Source organism: Sorex fumeus, unplaced genomic scaffold, assembly GCF_029834395.1.
Source record: "Sorex fumeus unplaced genomic scaffold, SorFum_2.1 ptg000042l, whole genome shotgun sequence".
NCBI classification, from domain to species: Eukaryota; Metazoa; Chordata; class Mammalia; order Eulipotyphla; family Soricidae; genus Sorex; species Sorex fumeus.
In genome coordinates, this window is record NW_026606099.1 from 5,560,796 (window position 1) to 5,571,756 (window position 10,961).

Consider the following 10,961-nt stretch of genomic DNA (forward strand, 5'->3'; position numbering starts at 1 on the left):
GTACTGTGTCTCCCTGGCCCACACTGGTGTTCTTTTAGAGAAATATTCTTCATGATCTTCACTGTCACCAATGAGAGTGAAGGACCAACTCTGGGGACCTAGTCTGGGAGTCCTTGCGTTCCACCCTAATGTCCAATTACTGGTCTGGAGGAAGCTTCTGTTTATTTTTTGTTTGGGAACAACACCAGCTGTGTTCCAGGGCCTACTCCTGGCTAGTGCTCAGAGAACCATGTGGTACCAGTGCTCTAACCTAGACCTCTAGCTTGCGAAATATATACACTAGCCCTTTGCATATGTTGCACATTCTCACCATCTCACCAGCCTCCAGAGAGAACTTCAGAACCAAGGAGTACTAATTAGGGTCAACCAGAAGTTCTGCTCAAATTAAGGGACCAGAAAACTCTTGTGACTCGGGGCTGGAGCAATAGTACAGTGAAAAGGGCATTTGCCTTGCACACAGCTTACCCAGGTTTGATCTCTAGCACTCCATATGGGGTCCCAAGCATGGCCAAGAGTGATCCCTGAGCACAGAGCCTGGAGTTAGCCCTGAGCACCCAAAAGAAAAAAAAAGAAGGAAAGAAAGAAAACTCTTGCACTCATACTGATGTCAGTGGACCCCATGAATGGCTCACGTGGGTTGGGAGGAGAGAAAGATGGTCATCTTCTCCTGATTTTGCCTCTGCCACCCGGGGGGGGCCCAGGCTTCCTGGGTTCTTATCTTGCCTCGCAGAAAAGAATTTCAGGAGTAGACAAGCAGTGAAGTAAAACAGTTTTTATTTGGCGGTTTTGAGGGGAAGGAGAAAGAGAAAGTGGGAGAGAGTGGAAGAGTATCATACTCAAGAGAGAACCCGGGCTTCTCCAAGGGCAGAGAGAGCCCCTACACACATCCCAGCATTAGACAGGAAAGCATGAAAGTACACATCTCAAGAGAGGAGATGCGGAGACACATGTGCTCTGACACATGAGCACAAACAGCACATGGGCTCGGGCAGCATATGCCCAAGATCCCTTTGTTCAAGCTCATGGCCTTTATAGGGTTTCTCCAACTTGCACCCATGTGGGGCTTCTACCTAGATTAAAGTTCCTTTGCTAAGGCGGTTACCAGGGGGTTGGGAGTGAAGATGGTTCTCTTTGAAATTCCTTTCCTGGTCTTTTGTTTCTGCTGGAGCTTCTTGGGTCTGTTGCTGTAGATAGGTGTGGGTCTTTTCAGGCCTTTTTTTTTTTTCAACTTTCAGTTCCCATTTTTCCTGTTTTCTGTAAGGTTGGCTTTTGCCATTGCCTTGGGAGGGGGCCTTCCCTGTCCTGCCTCCATCAATACTATAACACTTCCATCACGTTCCATTCATTGGTCAAAGACTTGTTTGACCCTGTCATAACCATGTCTGTGTGTTTGTTTTCTGTGGAGGATTATCTGGCAAGCTCCCTTGATACGCAGGGTCCTCTAGGGTTACATCCGGAGATGCTTGGGGGAACAAGTGATGCTGAAGAGTGGAATAAGGTTGGCCACATGCAAGGCAAATGCCTAAGTCTCTCTGGCCCTTAGGGTCATTGTTTTAGTTACTAATCTATTTTAATAAACCAAGGGACAATGAGTTCTTTTTATGGTAATTGTTTTTAAACTACTCCATTCTACCGTTTGGCCCCATACAAAATATTCTCACCCTTCCCAAGACTTCAAAAATTCTTCCCCCATTGACATCAAGTAACAAAATAGGAGACTAACACCCAAGAATAGCCAAAATAAGTACCAGGAGGTTTACTCCATGGCTTAGAGGCCAGCCCGGCATACTAGGGGAAAGGGCAGCTCAGATAGAGAAGGGAGCACCAAATAAAGGGTGTTTGGAGAATCCTCCCAGGATGTGAACATGATTGCCACTCAATGCCTCGTTTGCAGACCACAACACCCAAAAGGAGAGAGAGAACAAAAGGGAATGCCCTGCCACAGAGGCAGGGTGAAATGGGGGGGATGGGGGTGGGAGGGATACTGGGATCCATGGTGGTGGAAAATGGGCACTGGTGGAGGGATGGGTATTTGATCATTGTATAATCGAAACCCAAGCACAAAAATTTGTAAGTCTACAACTGTACCTCATGGTGCTTCACTAATAAAAATTAAAAAAAAAATCTTCCCCCATTTTACATCAGGCCAGGCTTGAAGTCCAAAATAGCTTCTCAGTCAACATCTCACACTTATGTTCATGTGAGTCTTTTGAGGTTTGGTCACTTGGATCACTGGTTTGGTCACTGTCCTCAATCTGAAGAAGACTTTAGAGCTGAAGAAACTTACAACCCCTACACATGAACACACACACACACACACAAACACACATGCATTGCATAACATGGCACAGGGCAACTTACAAAAGGGACTCTGGTTCAAAGGAGAACTGAGACACCAGAGACACTCAGCTCCTCTGGGGCAGATTGCCAGTTTCTAGCCTTGAGCCCAAAACTTTTCCTTGGCAACAATTTGTGTGTTTCCTAACTCTACCCTGGCCTGTTGGCTTTGCTGTTGGAACCCCTTCTCCATAGGAAATAGCCTTATTGCAGCTCAGTCATTTCCTCTCTCACTTTCTTCCAACAAAAGTCCCAGAGTCCAAGGGCTCTCTTCATTTCTTGTTTTTCTCCCTGTTGGTTCCGGCTATAGGACTTCTGCCAATACAATAGTCTTTAATACTCTGAGCTCTTCCTGCAAGTGCTATCTGGGATTTCTCCATCATACAAAGTTACCCCATGCATCTCTGTAAGGCCTGCTCTATCTTGGGCTCCCAGTGAAGTTATAGAGGGGTACAATTTCTCTAATCCTCAGAAGCCATACTGTTTAGTGTAGTGGCTGTACAAAGAAAGCCTGTAAGATCTTCAGAGAACTGGCATGTCTGAGGAGTTTGAGCCCCATTTGAGCTTTCTGAGGTATCAAAGGGCTTCCGGTTATGCCTTGGTTTCCTCTTTCCTCAGGGACTCTGTTTCCTGACAGTGCCCTAGATTTGACCTTTGCCTTGAAACTTTTTATTACATTGAGAATTATTTACTAGAGACAAAGACTGTCCGGGGACTGACATCTTCAAATTTTGCTTAAAAACTGAATAATCATTCCTGCTCCTTTTCTCTGTCTCTTATGATGTAGCATAATGATATCATATGATGGTCAAAAAAAGCCAATGCATACTTTCAACATTTGGCCTCACCTTTTTCTATTTTTCTCATCAGCACAGATGAAAGTTTCGCCAAACATTTTCTTTTTGCTTGTTTGCAGTGCTCAGGGCTTATTCCTGGCTCAGTTCAGGAATCACTCCTGGTGGTGCTCAAGGGGCGCCTGGAGTCGGCAGCACCTCTCTCCCAGCTAACAGATTCTGTTCCAGGCTTCTGTTGCCACTTAGCAAACTATGGCAAACTTAGAGGCATAAAACAGTATCCATTTTGTTATGCCCATAGATCCTATGGATTATTGCAATGTCGGATGGTCTGTCATGTCTTGGACCTCACCTGGGAAGACCAAATGGTTGCAGCTGGAAGCGCTGAAGGAAGAGACTCTCCTTCCACAAGAGCTTCTGCTGGGCCAGAACATAGCTCAGCTGCAATTGCACCATCTATGTGAGGCTGTGGGGAAACTGAGGCGCAGGACACTGAGCCCTTCCCCCTCTCCCCACCCCCCACCCCCACATTCTGGCCAGTGTGTTCCCAGAGAAAAGCATCTGCTGTCTGGAGGTGTTTCCATTCCCTTTTATGCATTGGAGAGGACATCCAATGAGCCCCTTTCCCCCTGGAGCAATAGCACAGCAGGTAGGGCGTTCGCCTTACAAGCGGCCAACATGGCCGACCCGAGTTCGATTCCTCCGCCCCTCTCGGAGAGCCCGGCAAGCTACCGAGAGTATTCGATATGCCAGACACAGTAACAACAAAGTCTCCAATGGAGACGTTACTGGGCCCGCTCGAGCAAATCGACGATCAACGGGAGGGCCTTTACCTTTTACCTTTACCCCCTTTCTCAGGGTTGCACTGCACACAGCTGTCTTTTGTTTTGCTTTTAATCTGGCGCATAACACCCCATATACAATGTATGTGTTGTATTCCCTGCATGCATACAGTCCTGAGGCACTGGATCTTTCTGTGGTCTGCAGCCCTGCCCCTTCCTGCACTTAAACAATAAACCCATGTCTCCTACTGCAGGATGTCCTGGGCTTTCTTTGGAATTGGTAATCAGACACCACCCTCAGAGATTTGGGTTTGCAGCACTACAGAAACCCTGAGATTGATCCCTGATGCTGAAAAAAAAAGTCTCAAACCAAAGTAACGTCTATCTATTCCCTAGAACAGATGAGTAGAAGCAAAGGAGCAGCAGACAGCTACGGGTTAGGACAGGGCTCACAGCTTTTGACAGGGATTTCCCAGAAAAGGAAGCAAAATCCCTGGAGGGATGAGTTCGAAGACTAGGATAAAAGGATCGTGTGTGTGTGTGTGTGTGTGTGTGTGTGTGTGTGTGTGTGTGTGTTTGGAAGCAGATGGTATAGGTGGGCTGGATTGGTTCAGCTCAGCTGGATAATTGCTCCAGTCTGATGAGGGGATTGGGAATAGGGATGAAGAGTCTTATTGTCAAGACCAACCCCGGGGGTGGGGGATGAATATGGAGGATGCCTTTTGAGGCAGTAGCTGCCAGAAGGGGTGCATGGTGGGTGCATGGAGCAGTGATGTTCACCTAGAGCGTCTGAGTGTGGCCAGCCCTGCCCTGGGAATGCTCTGGAGGAAGTGGAGTCTCGTGCATATATCTAAAGGCGAAGGGTCCTTCTGGCATAGGGAATAGGGAGGGCCATGTGTCCTTGAAGGAGTGTGGGACAACGGACTGATGGACATGGAGTAGGGGGCACCAGAGTCAAGGGACACGGGGACTGCTAGTAGCACCCCAGAACTAGGGAAGAGGCATGGAGAGGGTCCTCCTTCTCCTCCTCCTCCTCCCCCTCTCCTTTTCCTTCCCCTCCTCCTCCTCCTTCTCCTTTTTCTTCTTCCACAAGTTTTACAAAGCGGTTGAGGCAGAGATACAGACACTGGGTGTTCATTGGGTGTTTCAGCTCCAAACCCGTTCCCCCATCAGCATTCAGCTCCTGTGGGTGTCTGTTGTGGCAGCCTGAAGGCTGGGACGGAGGTAGAAAGGGAAAGAGAGAGGGCTGGAGGGCCCCTGGAAGAATGCGGGAGCCCAGCTTCGTGTCAGCTGCGTTTCGGTGCCACCTCCTTTCTCATCCACCTCAGCCCCTCGCCTCCCTGCAGGGCAGAACTGTGCCTGGCTTGTACTCGGCTCCCTGCAGCTCCCCCTGCCGGCCTCTGTCCAGGCCACTTGTTTGTAGGGTGCAGGGCTGTGACACTCAGCTTCTCTCCAGAAGGTCCCAAGTCATGTCCACCCCTTCCCTTCTTCACACTGAATTTAGATCCGTACCAAGTCAGAGGGCTGGAGCGATAGCACAGTGGGTAGGGCGTTTGCCTTGCACGTGGCCGACCCGACCAACCCGAGTTCAATTCCTCCGCCCCTCTCGGAGAGCCCAGCAAGCTATCAAGAGTATCTCGCCCGCATGGCAAAGCCTGGCAAGCTACCCGTGACGTATTCAGTATGCCAAACACAGTAACAATTGTCACAATAGAGACGTTACTGGGCCTGCTCAAGCAAATCGATGAGCAATGGGAGGACAGTGACAGTGACAGTGACCAAGTCAGATGCACCCTGCTCCACGGATGTACATCTCCACAGCTTGGCTATGGGCTCATAACCAGGTGCTTCTAATCACAGCGTTAGGGCTGGCACTGGCATGTTTCATGAAGGCTAGGCAAATCAGGAGCTGCTGGAGAAGGTAGGAGACCCCCACCTGGGGCTAGCAGGGGGCGCCCTCAGCTTCTGTAGCAGTGAGTTGTCTTGATGGAAAGTGCAGCGAACTCGCACAAAAGAAGCCCAGTCCCAAGGTTTACTACTGACAAATCCCAAAATGGTAGTGGGGAGCACAATGAAGGGGGGACTCCCTCAGTTCCGTGAGCAGGAGAGGGGAGCAGCCCTAGTACTTAGAAGGCTGTTCGGGGGATGGTGCTTATCTTTGTGCAGGCTCAACCCTACACTTGTAAGAGTGCTCCAAAGGGGTCAGAGGATAGTATAGTGGGTAGGGCATTTGCCTTGCACATGGCTGTTCAGGGTTCAATCCCCGGCATTCTATATGGTCCCCCAAACTTCACCAGGAGTGATCTCTGAGCACAGAGCGAGAGTAAGCTTTTATTTATTTATTTTTGCTTTTTGGGTCACATCTGGTGGTGCTCAGGGGTTACTCCTGGCTTTGCGCTCAGGAATTACTCCTGGCAGTGCTCAGGGGACCATATGGGATGCTGGGAATTGAACCCAGGTCGGCCGTGTGCAAGGCAAACGCCCTACTCGCTGTGCTATCGCTCCAGCCCCCCAGAGTAAGCTTTTAAACACTGCCAGATGTGGCCTGAATCCCCCGCCCCGCCAAAATAAAAAGTGAAGAAAGTCAAGTGGCATGTGACCACATGATTAGATGGCCTGACACAGGGCCGAGTTGGCTGTCGGGCCCAGAATGGCGGGGCAGCAACTCCAAAGAGCTGTTTCTCTTCCTATATGACCCATCACTAACACACGGAGATGGACAAGTCACCGAACCTTCTGCTTCTTAGTTTCCTCTAAGGTGGAAGAAGAGGGACAGAATGGATTCATTCATTCACTCATTTATTCATTCAGTCATTCATCCATTCAGTCATTCAAAAGCTTATATTAAGACTACTGACCATAAGTCCTGTGAATTCAAGGGTGGACGAGACAGTTCATGCTTTCAAGAGCCTCAAGTTTTTGAGACAGGCAGCGGGGTTCTCACACAGCGAGAGTGACACAGGAAAGGGGACTGTGAGAAGAGTGGCCAGGGCACTCGGGGAAAGATCAGGGACTTGATGGGAGAAGACTCTCTGAAAACTTCTGCTCTGGGCATTCTAGAAGGTGCCATACAGATTTTCTTTCCTGTGTAAGTAGGGGAACTAATAAAGAAGAATCTTCTGGGGTTCAGGGACAGCTCAGATGTACAACAATGGTTCCATGTGGAGATGGTTCCATCTCTGGCACCACCCAGCCATGACACTGCACTTGTCACCCCTGGTGTCTCAGAACTGTTGCATCTGCATGACTGCCAGTGGGTGTGTGGGCTCACTGGTTACCACAACAGCCACAGAGGAAAAAGGCATGAAAAAGCACTTGCTGGAAAACTTCTAAGAATCTAAGAACTGGGCATAAGATGGATGGGGGGGGGGGCGGAGGGTGACACCCGGCTTTGCACAGGGGTTACTCCTGGCTCTGCACTCAGGAACCACTCCTGGCAGTGCTTGGGGGACCATATGGGACACTGGGAATTGAACCCAGATTGGACCGCATGCAAGGAAAATGCCCTACCCACTGGCTGGAGTGATAGCACAGAGGGTAGGGCATTTGCCTTGCACGCGGCCAGCATGGCCAACCCGAGTTCAATTCCTCTGCCCCTCTCGGAGAGCCCGGCAAGCTACCGAGAGTATCTTGCCCACACTGGCAAGCTCCCTGCGATGTATTCAATATGCCAAACACAGTAACAACAAGTCTCAAAAATGGAGACGTTACTGGGCCCGCTCGAGCAAATCGATGAACAACGGGAGGACAGTGACAGTGACAGTGGGCATAAGATGGGCCTGAGTGGTAACGTACAGCAGGTAGTGTGCTTGTCTTGTACAGGGCTGACTTGAGTTTGATGCCCAGCACCACATATGATTCCCCAAGCACAGCTAAGAGTGATCCCCGAGCACAGCTGGGTGTGCCCCCTCCCCCAAAAGAATTAGACACAAGAAACCAGTCTTCAGAGGACTTTGGAACACTCCCCTCCACTGGGCTGGGACAAGTTCCAACCACCAGTCGCCTTTCCCTGGGTGGCCAGAATCCCTTCTTCCAGAGACCAACTTGGAGATTTGGGTTTTTTTGATTGCTATTTTTTTTTTAAAGTTACATTTATTTATTTTTTGGTTTTGTTTTTGGGCCACTCCTAGCAGTGCTCAGAATCACTCCTGGAACTCTTAGCTCTGTGTTTAGCAAATGGTGATCACTCATGGCAGGTTCAGGGGAGCATTTGGGATTCTGGGGATCAAACCCCAGTTGGCCTCATGCAAGGCAAGCACCCCGCCTGCTGTTCTATCTCTCCAGTCCCTTGATTGCTATTCTGATGTTTAAAAAAAAATTTTTTTTTTTTTTTGGCTTTGTAGGTCACACCTGGCAATTCTCAGGTTACTCCTGGCTCTGCACTCAGGGTTGCTGCTGGTGGTGCTCAGGCAACCATAAGGGATGCTGGGGATCAAATCCGGGTCAGCCATCTGCAAGGCCAACACCCTACCTACTGAACTATTACTCCTGCCCTGGTTTTTAAAAATTTTTATAGAAAAAAATTTTCCATTGGTTTACAACTGTTACTCATTGATTTGCTTGAGCGGGTGCCAGTAACGTCTCCATTCGTCCCTGTCACGCACCAGTGTAGCCCAATTGGTTTATAATACTGTGGCATTTTGGGAGCATAGCTCACATCCCTATTTTTAAATTTTGGGTCACACCCAGCAGTGCTCAGGGGTCATTCCTGGCAGGGCTCTTGGGGGGCCCATGTGTGATGCCAGGGATTGACTCTGGATTGGCTGCATGCAAGGCAAGTGCCTTAACCCCTGTACTATTTATTTGGCCCCTTCACACGTTCCTGTGCACGTGACCCTTGGCACCCAGCGCTGCAGTTCAGGTGGCATTTGATTTCCATGTAGCCTCACTCGGAGAAGCCAGTCACGAAGCCCCACACACACGCGCAACTGAGCCCAACGGCATGATAAGCCAAAGGCAACGAAATGATTCGAATGTCATGGTGACTTTTTATTCTCATCTCATGTTGGTCACAAACCTGGACCGGGAAGGTGAAGCCAAGGAAAGGGACAGGCACGTACCCTGGGAAACTTGGAAGAGCTGCGACTGGGGGTGTCTCCCTTGGACACTGAGAAGAAAGCTCTGGGGCCTGGTATCAGGGATTGTTTCCAGACGGCAGGTGAACAGTGTCTGAGAGATGCAGCAAAGGTCGGACTAAAGGAAGGAGCTGGGACTGATAATGGGGAGCGGGGGGGGGGGGGGGGGGGGGGGGGGGGCGCTGAGGTCCATCTTCCCACCTCTGCGCTTCGCTCTGCAGAACCAGGTCCTGCTTTCCTCCAGGTAGCCACCAGGGGGCAGCAAAGTGCCCATGTAAAAGCTCGGTGCCCAGCGTGTTCAAGCCGTTCTGGGCTTTCTCCCCAGGCATGCAAAAAGCGAGGCATAGGCTTTTTGTCCGGTGGCCACACCTGGCAATGCTCAGGGCTTATTTATTCCTGGCTCTGTGCTCGAGGATCACTCCTGGTGGGGCTTGAACCCACGTTTGGCTGGGTGCAAGGCAAGTGCCCTACCTACTGTACTCCCGCCCGGCAGAGTCCTACGGAATGACTGTCTGTCTCATCCTGACTCCCTGGCAGGAAGAAAGGGTGGAGGAACCAAGATCCCTAGGGCTTCTCCAAGCGCTACTGGAGCTGCACGGGCCCTGGAGTTTGGTGTGGGAGTCTAAGGACTCCGGGGGCCTCCCTGACCCCTGCCTGCCGCCTCCAGATCTGTCTCCCTGTGGGGCCTCTGACCTTCAGGTTAGATGGCCAAATTCCTGGCAGCCTCTAGCTGCAGAAAGCGCCACCTATTCTTCCCTGAGCCTCGCCCCTCCCCTGCCAATAATGTGAGGGGCCCCGCAGGCTCCCTTCCTTCTCTGCAGCTTGTGGCACCTGCCCAGCTTCGGTTTCTGAGTTTCTGTAATCCTGCATTCCTGTTCCCCCGCCCTTCCTCCAAGGCCCATCCAGGTGTGCCTGGGGCTCCTCGGGATGATGCAGTTGGGGCTCCGGGGCCTCAGCCCTGGCTGGGGGGAAGTTCAGAGCATCCTAGACCCCCACCACAGCAGCAACAGCGGGGACTCTGGCCCCCTCACAGTCTGTGGATGGACGTGGGCTTGCCTCCTCCCCCGAGCCTTTGAAGTGCATTCTGAGCTGAGCACCCAATCCCCTTTTCTGCAAAAACACTCCCAGGAGGAGGAAGGACTTGGATAAATGGATTCTGGGAAGCAGAACTGGGGTCCTGGCTGGGAAAGTGGGGTCAGGGGTGGGGAACTGACTTCTCCAGAATGGGGGGCAAGAGGTGAGGAGAGGAATGGAGGGGGGCACGGAGGAGAGACAGCCGCTGGATTCCGGGGTCTGGAAGCAGGGGACCCCTTTCCCCACTCTGGCCTTGTCTTGCATCAGGGCTTGGGAATATGGATCCACAGAGCAGGCAGCTCCTGGCCGTACCCTGGGGCTCACACACAAGGCCTGCTCCCACCTGTGTCTGGGGGTACGAGAGTGACACTGGCAGTGGGGTTGTGGGACAGGGATGGAAGGACAGGGTGGGCACTGAAGACAACACACCCACCACTGTGGTTCCAGCTGGCCTGGTGCCCTTTGGCTGTGCCCCTGCCCCGGGGTACGCAGCAGGGCTGCACCCACTGCCTTCAGACAGCACGAAGGAGTGTCCCCCTCCCCTCCCCCCAGGCTCCCAAAGGCTGCGGGAGTCAGTCTGCACCCCTTACCATGCTATCCTCAGCCTGGATCTTGTTCCTGCTTCTCTTTCCCTGGCATACAACACCCCCCCACCCCCCCCCACACACACCTGTTTCCTAAATATGCAGGACAGATCATGGGCCCCGGTGGGCGGTGGGCGCTTCTGCACTATGTCTTGAGAGCTGGAAGTAGGAAGGGTGGAGGGGAGGGGAAGTGCCCCCAGCACTGGGAGCGACAGGGCCCTGGGGAGAGGCCCTGGGAGAGGTTCCGGGCATTCTCTGTTTGCACCCAGTAACTTTCCACTGGCCCTGGGCTGGCTGTGTGCTCACAGGAGCTGG